Genomic DNA, 11,615 nt, shown 5'->3' with positions numbered 1-11,615 from the left:
CGTAATCCGCACCGGTTTTAAACCGGTCCTGATTTGGGGGGTGCTAAAACCCCAGACATTTCGCACTGGTTCAAAACCGGTGCGAAATCAGACTTTTCGCACCAGTTCTAGGTGAGAACCGGTGAAAAACCACACTATTCGCACCGGTTCTAGGTGAGAACCGGTGCGAAAAACCACACTATTCGCACCGGTTTTGACTAAGAACCGGTGCCAAAAGTCCCCAAAAATATTTTTTTTAAAAAAACTTTTAGCCCCAGTTCTTTTCCAAAACCGGTGCCAAAAATGCCCAAGAAAAATATTTTTTTTTTTTTTTGCATTTTTTTCACTTAAATTGTACCAAATACTTAAATATAATCATAATATACATAAAACACATATATTTTCTTCAATAACTTGTAATATTACACTTTAAAAAACTAAAAAAAAAATATCGGACTTATAACTAATCACTTAATTTTATTAATTAATGCACATAATGTGACAAAATGCAATCGTAAAGTACACTACTAAAAGTTAGTGCTCTATACAACAAGCATGCATAATAACATCAACATGAAGACTAGAATAGACAAAGTAGAAACATGAACCAGAGGAGCAAATCGGAGCAATTTAGAGCAGCATTGAATATATTTTGGGCAGGGGTGCCTCTACCAGTTCCATAAAATGGGGTCAACAGGAAAAAGAGCAATGGAAAAAACCAATCCCCAACAATGTAGGGCCTAATAAGATGTCCCCTCACATTGACAACTTTATCCCAGACAACATCACCAGACATGAGCTTATTGTAGAGAACACTATCCCCGAAAGCATGCGCATAGTGTTGATCGGTGCAGTATACCCCTTAAGCTCTTCTAGAACCTAGTGTGTTTGCTTATCCCATACCAAGAGTGATTGATCGCCTGATCCTGATACTATCTTTCCTCGGTCAGAGCTTATAGCACGCACGGCTCTGGAAGACAGCAATACTTAAGAATATACATCAATAAATGTAAAGAAGACCAAAAGGGACAGGAAAATAAGAAGTAAGTCAAAACAGTACAATCCAAAAGGGCAAAAGTGACTCACATGTCTTTGGGAAAATAAGAGCTACTAACTTTTGTCTTAGCACATTCTTTATTTGGTAAAAATGTCTACACAAGTGTTTGCCAAATAAACAGTTTTTGTGATACTGATACCAGGTCAACTTTACTAGGAATCAGCTGAGGTCTCAAAGTATGGTTATTTATTTTTATATTTTCAGTAGATGCCATCAAGATAAATTCACTTCTTCATCAGACCAGATTCAGTTACCTCAATCAACAAATTTTCAGTAGGATCAAAATAGAATTTCCAGGACCCTAATTCCAATTACATGTATTGTTTCAAAGCTTCATCTGTAAGATAATACCATAAAAATGCTAGGGGAAAAAAGTTCTAAGGGGACCAAGTATATGGAGCACGAGCCTACTCAAATACTATAGAGCTGAACTAAGTGCGACCCAAATGGTCCCTATCCAAAACAAATTGAAACTGACTACTAAGCATACCTGATTTGACCTGACACAAACAACTGATTTTCAGACAATGTAACATTTAGCACTATAAGGCATGACAAATATATCTCTACACTTCCTTTTAAATGAGTGTCAGTCACTAACTAGTACTCCTTTTAACACTATAATCCTTCATTATTTGTCCGAAAAAGAAAACAAGAAATAAATATAAGATGTCGAAGTTACCCGATATGGCCTTGCAAAGTGGCCTAAAGCTCAGAACCACGAAGACTTGGATCCCATATCTTAACCTGGAAGATTTTGAAGTGAATGAAAGGTAAATTAGTTTCAAAATCTTAACAATCATTAATATATCCTCGTCAAGATGTAAATGCACACAAATAAACACTCCTAGACAATTAGTGCTCCCAAGAGCTCAACAAGCAACATTCAACTTGACTTTAACTTTAGTTGATAAGCTACACCTGAGCAACAAAACAAACTTATATTTTGGTCGTGGGGGGATGGAGGAACTTTTTTTTAAAAAAAAATCAAGAAATGGCAAACATTTATAACTAAATTGTATATTTTTTAAACAATGGTCTTTCATCTATTTTAGACAAGTAATAGATTCTATATTACACAACTTAACAGCATACTTGAGATCAGAATAATTGTGAAAACTACACTCATATTGATTTAAGAATCTAGTAGATATAATTTTTAGATAAATTAGAGTACTAAGTTAATACTAACAATAAACACTCTTAGTTGTAAATCTTGTAATGCATGTATAGGTGTAGGTGAAAAAACTAAACAAGCAAGGACATAATAAAAACTATAACCAAAACTATGAAGTGTAAAATGCTTCTCTCCAAGTAAAAAATTAAAAGAGAAAAAAAAATACAGTTTCACATAAGGCTTGATCCTGTGAACTTCGTATATATGTTTGACACTAGATGCTTATCAAGGAACAAGATTTACCAACCCAGCTAAAGTTTTCTTTAGCATCAACCATTATAGCCAACATTTAAAGATTTCCCCCCACCCCCAAAATATTGCCCCTCATAACGCCCCCAATATAAGGCAACAGTATTAAATGTTCACATACCAGGCAATCAGTGCTTCCACTAATAAAGAAGCTTGCATCCTCACGGTCACCAACAAGATCCCATACCTCCTTTCTTGTGACACAATGTAAAGCAGTGATTGCACCATTATGGCCCCTAAGTACACGCACATTTGTTTGAGGCTTCTTTTGACCGACAGCATTTGCCGAATCCAATTTACCCTTATTTGCATCTGAATCCATCAGAATATGCAATTAGTGATCCAATTTACCCTCATTTTTCATGTGCAGCATCTTGTGGGCGTGGAGATTGAACTCCATTAGCGGACAATGATTGTACTTTTGTAGCAGCAATTCCCCAGTAAGCAAAGCGAAGTTGGTGGATATGTGACGGAAACCCTCTTAATTGAATTTGGGACCAAAAAAATATAGTTAACAATCAATAAAAGACGTCATAAATCTATCAACTGCAACAAATAAAAAGAAATAATGTCAGACGAGGAAGCAAAGGAGAGGAGAGAAAAGAAACTTTCCAATGCATGTCACAACACATGTCTACTTGCGTTTTTCTTTTTATATTTCCATGTTTGAATATTTTGTATGGGCTCTATATTAAATTGGTCAGCAGTTTCATTGCAAATTGTAGTGAAGAGACCCAAATACGCATAACACAAGGTGTACCCAGGATTCTGGGAACACCTAGAAACTTTATTTGTTGCATGAGATAAAAACTAATTTAATAGTAAATATCTAATGTATTTAACTCTCTCAAAGTGATTCTGCAGCAGTAAATAATCAAAATTCAGTAATCAGCAGCAGTGTCAATCATGTGGTTGAAAATAAGAGTAGAGTGTACCATATGTAAAGCTACTACAATAAGCTGTGTCATAACCAGAGTGGCGTAATTGGATGACCTGAAGAGACCAAAAGAATCAGAAGTGATGCAAAATCTAATGAAATAATACTCAAAAAGTACATCGCGGAATCCTCAGCTTATTACAAAAAGTTCTAGCAAAAAACGTTTAGTAAGAATAAGTTCCAAAAAATTCAAATAAGCACATTCCATTTTAAACAAATTTAACCAGTATCACACAGTCTAAGAATTTTAAACAAAGTCCTCACATTGGTTGGGATCAATAGGAGCACATACAAGACCTAAACATCAACACAAAATAGTTTAAGGAATGAGATTTTATACAGGCTTATAATGCATAAATATTCTGGAAACAGATTCTCGAAAAGAAGTCTAACAATTTGATAAATCAAAGAAATATATTCAAAGGGCTAGACAAATTCAAGCGGAGGGTTCACACTATTGAAACAGAACTCAAAAATATCCAGAACTTGGCAACATATCCTTAGACAAGCAAGAATAGCTGCTAACCTGTTTTGGATGTACACAGAATGGCACCTTCAATAAATGATTCATGTGTTTTGAGACCTGAGATATTGAAACAAAACATATTTTTGTTAGCTTGTCACAGTTGTTGAGAGAGTATAGCACTTGCTCTAAGTTGAGGTAATGACTTGTTGTGGAGAGAACAAGAGTTAGCGTACCTCACTATCTAGGCTGGGGTATGTATAAGAAAATACAATCTCCTCAACACATCTGCGAAGTCTTGCCCCTAAAACATTGGGAGCCATTAATTAACTTTGACTGGTTATTCAATCAAGAGTTGAACTAGTTCTAATTATCTGTGTGAACAATATTGACTAGACACAAATAAAACTGACAACCAGTAACAATGAAACCACCACTATAACAACCACACCCACCACCACACCCACGAAACCACCACCGCAACCCCTATCCATCTCCAATTCCCCCAACATTCCACAAACAGCCTCGAGAAATTAGAAACCCTTAATTTCTTCCAATTAACCTCAATTGGCAAAAATCACTCAAACATAGAACAAATTCACGAGTAAATCCATTAAAAATCAATCCAATAACACAACCAGATTTGACAACCCTAAAACAACAACAACAAAATCAACCAACAATTCATCGATCAAAATTAAGAACAAAAAAAAAACAAAATCAAAACCAAAAGGAAGCGAAATCGAAGCAAACTAGGAGCAGCAGGTCGTTCAAGGCCGATTTCTTCAGTAGAAACCATAGTTAGACGAGCACCGACTTCTTCACGAACAACATCACCAAATTTAGGCCAAGAACGACGTTCAATCTAGGTCTTCATCTTCGTCTACTTCCCAATTCCTCCCATGCAATCGTGCCCAGCTCAGGCAACACCCTTATGCCATAGTTCCCCTCAAGGGGGCGTTTCTTTATGAAGGCGTCTAAACCCGTCTCCATGTTTATTCTATCCCTAGCAAACACGTGAATTCTAAACGGGTCCGTCTGCTTAGGGTAGAAGGGTAGCTACTCCTCCTCACTGTCAACAATCGTCTACAACGAGTTGCTGCTACCCTCGTCAGAGTCCGAACCAGAGGCGGACTCCCCACCGGTGCTCTCTTCAGACTTATTCAGAATAGAGTCACCCGTCGTAGTTGTCGAGCTAGGAGGATGGTCCACTACCTCGTCAACCGGCACTACTTCGTCAACCGGCACCTTTAACATGTCGTCTTCCCTATACTCTGGGTTGGGCGCCGTATGTTTAGTTCGAGCCATAATGTCTAGCATAGGCACAGAGACGGTTGGATTCGGGGAAGAACAAAGGTGGTCCAAACACCTAGAGACGGCTCCCCCAGTCCTAAACTCAGTTGTACCAGGAGACCGGCTGACTACTGTCCTAGGCTATGCCGTGTGTGTTGATGGTGAATCCATTTATTCAAAACAATATGCATAAACGATAAAAGGACGAAAGAGGGAGAGACGGTTACCTCAAATATATTTTCTGAAAGGAAGAGGTATCAAGCGCTGACCGTCAGTAATAAGAAGGAAAATCAGATGATAATATCAGAAGGAATCTCAGGCGGTTACCAGAGTCTCTCTCTCTAGAATTTTCACTTACTCTCTCTAGACTTTGTAAAATTTCAAAAATGAGGAGGGGTAAAACTTTATTTATAGAGGGGTAAATTCAGGGGCATCACTGTAATTTCCCTAGAAGGTGAATAGTTTTTATTATTCACCAATGCTAAGTCAACAAGTGCCACAGGCGCCACGTGGCATGCCACGTCACCCCTGTGAGGGGCAAATGATTTGGGTAAAGATACCCAGGCCACGTGGCCCAATCATAAGGTGACACGTGTCACCAAAAGAGAGGTCTAAAGAAGACCTATCAAAAGCTGACATGTGGCATCTCCTATCATCAGGGAAATGGCGGCTTTCAAAGGCCCAAATCCGGCGGTGCCATAATAACGGAGCAGCCCATTTACCTAGGTTAATAACCTAGGAAAGGGATTCTGATTCCCAATGCCCTTATAAATAGAGACATTTACCCCATTTTGGGGGCACGTTAATTTATTACATCACAATCAATTCTCTCACATTAGAGAAAACACATGATATTGGGATCCGAGAAGATAATTTTACTTTCTGCACATTTACCTTACTTCAATCGTTCTAACTTGATCGTCGGAGGCAGAACTCCGAATCCCCGGAGCTTCCGTTCGTTTGCAGGTGCAGCCGAAGAGCAACCCCGAAACATCTCGCACAGGACATCTCGCAAAAAACCCCGAAACATCTATTTATAAATTATAAAAATAAATGATTTATTCAATTATCATTTTACCCTAGGCCTCCAAAATGTCAGAAACAGCCCTGGTTGCGGTGTTGGATAGAGAATTTGAAGGTAAAATTGGGAGGATTCCGATGACTTGGAGAAGAGCAGAGCGGTGTTCGCCGATGGGCTTGGTGTTTGTGTTCATGGATTGAAGGAGTTTAAGGAGGATTCTTGGGTATAGAGTCACCATTGTTGAAGGTTAAAAGCTTGACTGAAGAAGAAGAAGAGGTGAAGTTTAGGGAGAAGAAAAGGGACGTTATATTTGTTGGGTATATGTCATAAGACACAACACATAAGTTGTGTGTGCTCATAGGGGGAGCAAGTTGAGCAATGGCTCAAGGCTCCACATTAGTTTTATTTATTTATTTTCTTAAAAAAAAACCTGATTTACAAAAAAAAAATTATAATAATTATAAAAACAAAACCAAAGCTAAATTACTTACAAAGTAATGTACTGTTTTAATTGTCATTCAAGCCTTTTATCTAATTCTATTTTCTTCTCAATATTATGACGGTTAGTTAAAATTCTTCACTAAGATTTCTTAATTAATTTTCTAATTATAATGAAAATTAAAAGTAAAGATGAGTCATAATGCAAATTAAGCCACAAAAAAGAAAAAGGGAAATTATCAATGATACACTCCAGGTTTCGACTTTTATCAATGATACACCTCATTAAATTTTCATTATCAGCGGTACATCTAAACTTTTCTCTAATTAACTACAGTAACCTAAACGTTAAATAAGCGTTAATTAGGATTAGTTGACAACGATAGTTTAGGAGTCTAAAAATACTGAATTGCCTTTCTCATTTAATTTCCCTCCAAATTTCCCTTCCACTTTTCCCTCCTTTTTTGTGAAATTTCCCCTACTTATATGCCTTCCTGTTTGTATGCCACCTTTCCATTCATACTCTCTTCTTTTTGCTTAAAATTTTTTTTTTCTCTGAAAAATCAATGGCTTCTTCTGGTATGGTTTCATCTTCAAGAAATAAAAATGGAAGAGGTGATTGGTTGAAAATCATGAATTGCAACTGCCAACCTCCAAGATCTGTAGACATTAGGTTTTCTAACTCTATAGCCAATCCTGGAAGGCCTTATTATAAATGCAGGCTATGTGAATTCTTCATGTGGGTGAGTGAAGATCAAATTGTAAGGGACATAGGAGGGAGGCAAGGTTCCATGGCAGAAGCATCATCTGTACAAGCTTTAAGGGTAGAATTTGTAGAGTTTATGCACAAGACGGATGAATTTGCTGATTTTTTGTATTTGGTTGTGAAATTAGATGTGGTGATGTATTTGGTGTTGTTGATTGTTGTTTTGAAATAGTTGCCTTTCAGTTGTTGGTGTGAAATAGATGAACTCAGTTGTAGTTGGTGTTTTATTTTGGAATAAATAAAGTGGTTTATTTTGGTATTACCTTGCAAGTTCTTCATTTAATTGTACTTTTTCAAAGAGCAAAATTAGTAGCAATTAAGTACTGAAACTCATTTCTTACAAAAACTCATATATATTACATTATCATACAAAAACTCATAGCAAGTACTGTTAGGAAATAAATGAGGATGGATTGATTTAGGTTATGTGTTTGATATGCGCGGAACACAGAAAACAATATATAAAACGTAAATTTAAGAAATAAAGTAGAAAATAGATGAGATGAACACACATATATACGTGGTTTGGTCAACAAGACCTACGTCCACGGGGTAAGGGATAGTATATTCTTTTTAGCTTTCATGGAGGATAAACAAGAGAGATAACAAAGGAGATACAACACTCTCCACCTCACACAAAATCTCTCAATGGAGTTACATATTAGCTTGAATTGGCTAGACTAATTAATCAATATTTAGCACTTCTAATTGTCCACCCAATGAGTCCTTATATAATATAAGAAAACCTTAAAGAAACCCTAAATTATTCCCCAAGGAATATCATTAGTAGGCGTCATAAACAAACCCGAAAATAAGAAGCAAAAAACGTCCATGTCCATGTCCCTTTCCCTGCTTCGACAGTCTTTCGTAAAACGACCATAACTTTCTGTTTTCTTATCAAAAATGGGCATATGGCCTATGTTGGAAATCTCTTGAAACAAGCTATCACCTCCAACTTGAATCACCTCAATATCACTTTTGGATTAAGAGATATATGCATTTAACAAGTACTGCTGTCAATTTAGTACTAAGTTCAACAATGCAATAAAACAAGTTCAAAATTACTTAAAGCTTATATAACTTGTTAAAAAAACCTACATAAGTTTGTTAAAAGTAAATAAAACACCTATAGAACTACTCGTGCAGCTATGATATCATACGTCAAGGTTGAGATTGTGACAAGTCTTGTGGTTGGCTTGCCAATGGTGATGATGAAAGCTCTGTTGCACATGCTGCAGCTTTGGACTGAGCTCTAGCTTCCTTTGCAGAATTTGATTGATCCTCACTCTTGGGTTTTTAACAACCATGGCCTAAACTGACTTTAGTTCCTTTCTTGTCAAACCCCCTTTGCAAGTTCTAGCATTGTGTCCTAAACAGCCACAGTTGCCGCATTTAACTGTTCTAGATCTCTTCCCTAGTTGGTCTTCACCCTCTTCTTTTTTCCTATTTCTACTTGGCCTACCAACACCTCTCTTCATCTTTGGTGGATGAATGTGATGGAGGTGGTTAGCATCAATAGGTGGCCACTGACTTGAATCAGGAACAGGGTTTATAACATAGTCGTAAACTTGCTTGTAGGTTCTTGCAGTATACCAGGAGCTTACATAATTGTGAGGATCAACCTTAGCATGAAGCATTGCCCTCACTGCATGTCTACAAGGGATACAATAGAGTTTCCAAGCTCCACATGAGCAAATTTTGGTGTTGAGACTTAGAGGAAACTAGGACCTCGATCCCCTCATGTATCTCATACTCTCCTGGACTTGACTGAAAAGCCTTGCAGGTACTAGTTGCTTTGCTAATATCCCTGACCAACTTTGCAATTTTGGGGCATAAATCATCATCCTTCTAACTTTGTGCTCTCTCATGCCTTGAAGCAATCCTGACCATACACACTCTTCTAATACCTGCCAATTACAATAATTAGAACACAAATTCAATTGATCTTTTATGAGAAGTACAAATGAGTCAAATTTAGAAGTATTGCCTTCAAGCAAGGTTAAGACAAGTCTTTACCTATCAACACCTAGTGTGGAGTTAAAACTCTCAACAAAATTTGAGGTGTTGGAGTCATTGCACACATTTTGATCGAACTTATGTTTGCTCCATTTTGACTGATCTCCTAAATCAACAAACCAAGTCATAACATCATCTCCTCTTTCCTTTTGCAACCTCTTCATTGCTTTTCTGAAGGTGTAGATATTTGTTTCACTGCATGCCCTCCAGAACAAAGTATACATCAAAGGACCTGGGATTTCTTTTTTATAATTCCTGCTCAAGTGTCTGCAGCAATACCTCCTTTTTACATCAGGCCATACTTGTGTCAGAGCAAGATCAACTCCCTGTTGGTGCAAGCCAAAAATTTTATGGGTTTAGTACTAAAAAAGTAATATACAGAAAATCTAAATTCTAAAGTTAAGAAATCTATGCCTTTTGTCTGTCATATATAATTGTACAATGTTTCCTGCTTGACTATGTTGTGCAGATGCCAGAAGAAGTAAAACCAACTTTCCTTGTCTTCAGCACTCACTATGGCATATGCTATTGGATAAATTTTATTGTTTCCATCTAATGCAACTGCAGACAACAGAATACCACCATAGTTTCCTTTCAAATGTGCCCCATTAACCCCAATCAAAAGCCTGCAACCTCCCAGAAAACCCTTCCATTGTCCAGCAAAACTTATGAAAATACTAGAGAACAAATTCACCCTAGGAATGCTTTCACTCAGTTGCCAAGCTACAAATGCCTTTGACTCAGGATTAGCTAAGCATATCATGTCAGCATACCTTGGCATAAGAGAGTAAGACTCATCATGACCACCAAACAGTTCTTGAATCACATACCTCTTCAGCCTGTACAATGAAGCTTGTTTCATATAAATACCAAACCTCTGAAATAGAAGCTCATTCAATGCTTTTCCTAGAATGTCTGGAGCAGCCCTGATATCTTCCATTACCTTAGGAGCAGCCCACTTCACAGTACAAATAGGGTTGTAGGTTTCCAAACCCCTACAATTATGAATATCTGGCCATATTTTCTTTATTACCCATGTCTTACCATCAACTAAGCTACTAGCATGTAATCTCCACTCACAACACTCTGCATAACATGTCACAGTGTATATCTTATTGTTTGCAGCAACAACATGTAAAGCAAAATCTTCCTGCACTGCATAATCTTTCAAAGTTTCCTTTAAATGAGCCTTGTCTATGAAAATCATCCAGGGTCTAAGCTGTTGAAAGTAGTTATCATCATCATCATCATCATCATCTAGAAAACCAGAACAAAAATCCTGCTCCCAATTGGCTTAATGTAGGGAACCTGTCTAGTCTCAAATAACTCATCTTCTGGTACATCACCATTAGAGATGACTTCACCATCTAAATATTCATCAGACACACCACCATTTTCATCATAATTCCCATAATCACTAGATGATTAACTATAGTCACTAGGCTCGCCCCCACTAGCATCATCATTAACAAAAGTGACTCTCCTTCTAGCATTTGGTTCACTGCTTTCCCCAACCTGATTTGGCTTATTATTGACTATAACCTTAGTGCCAGTCCAAATTCCCTTCCTAATTTGTGTACTCTTAGGAATTTTTCTAAAAAAAAGCAGGGGGTTAATGGTTGGATTTGAACCTCTAGTGTTTGGACTAGATGAAAGAATGAGAGTGGGTTGCTTGGTAATAGTTTGTGTTGGTGAAAACCTAGGGCTTCTTCTAACAACAAGTGTTTTAAAAAGTGTGTGGTGAAATGGGAGTTGGGGGTAACTTCTCACCACCAGAACATATGGGTTTTGCTTTACCCTAGCCCTTTGCTTTAGACCAGATTTATTAGATTTCCCTCTTCCCTTTGCTGTACCACCAGAAGAACCAACTACTTCCTTACCCTTACCCTTACCCATACCCTTATCCTTCTCATAATACTTCTCAAACTCTTTCCTACCCTTAGTGTAATCTTTTTGCAGACTGGTTAGCACTATTAATTTCATACTCATCTTGTACATCAAGGTGGGTAGCATCTAGGTATAGTTTAAAATCCTACTGTCAAGCTCTTCTAATGAGGGGTTAACAGGAGATATAGGAGTAGTTACTTGAGGAGTTGATTGGTATGTCAGTCTCAATCTCCTCCTAGGTTGTAGCTTGCTCCTTCCATTATTAGAAGGATGTGGAAGTGGTGGTGGTACATTTTCAGGTGGAGGTATGGCAGCTTGGTAATTAAGAGGTG

At 37.4% G+C, this 11,615-nt stretch overlaps 1 long non-coding RNA gene across 1 annotated transcript; it reads right to left on the bottom strand.

Moving 5' to 3' along the window:
- Window positions 1–445: 445 nt before the first annotated feature.
- On the bottom strand, window positions 446–5,501 carry LOC110686387. The gene is made up of 3 exons (XR_002504183.1): window positions 4,099–5,501; window positions 2,584–3,982; window positions 446–1,783 (listed from the first exon to the last, which is right to left on the bottom strand). It is a non-coding gene; the product is annotated as an uncharacterized LOC110686387 (long non-coding RNA).
- Window positions 5,502–11,615: the final 6,114 nt, after the last annotated feature.

This window comes from Chenopodium quinoa, unplaced genomic scaffold, assembly GCF_001683475.1.
Source record: "Chenopodium quinoa cultivar QQ74 unplaced genomic scaffold, ASM168347v1, whole genome shotgun sequence".
Taxonomy (NCBI): Eukaryota; Viridiplantae; Streptophyta; class Magnoliopsida; order Caryophyllales; family Amaranthaceae; genus Chenopodium; species Chenopodium quinoa.
The sequence above is the reverse complement of the archived record's forward strand: the minus strand, read 5'-3'. Positions and strand labels throughout refer to the sequence as shown.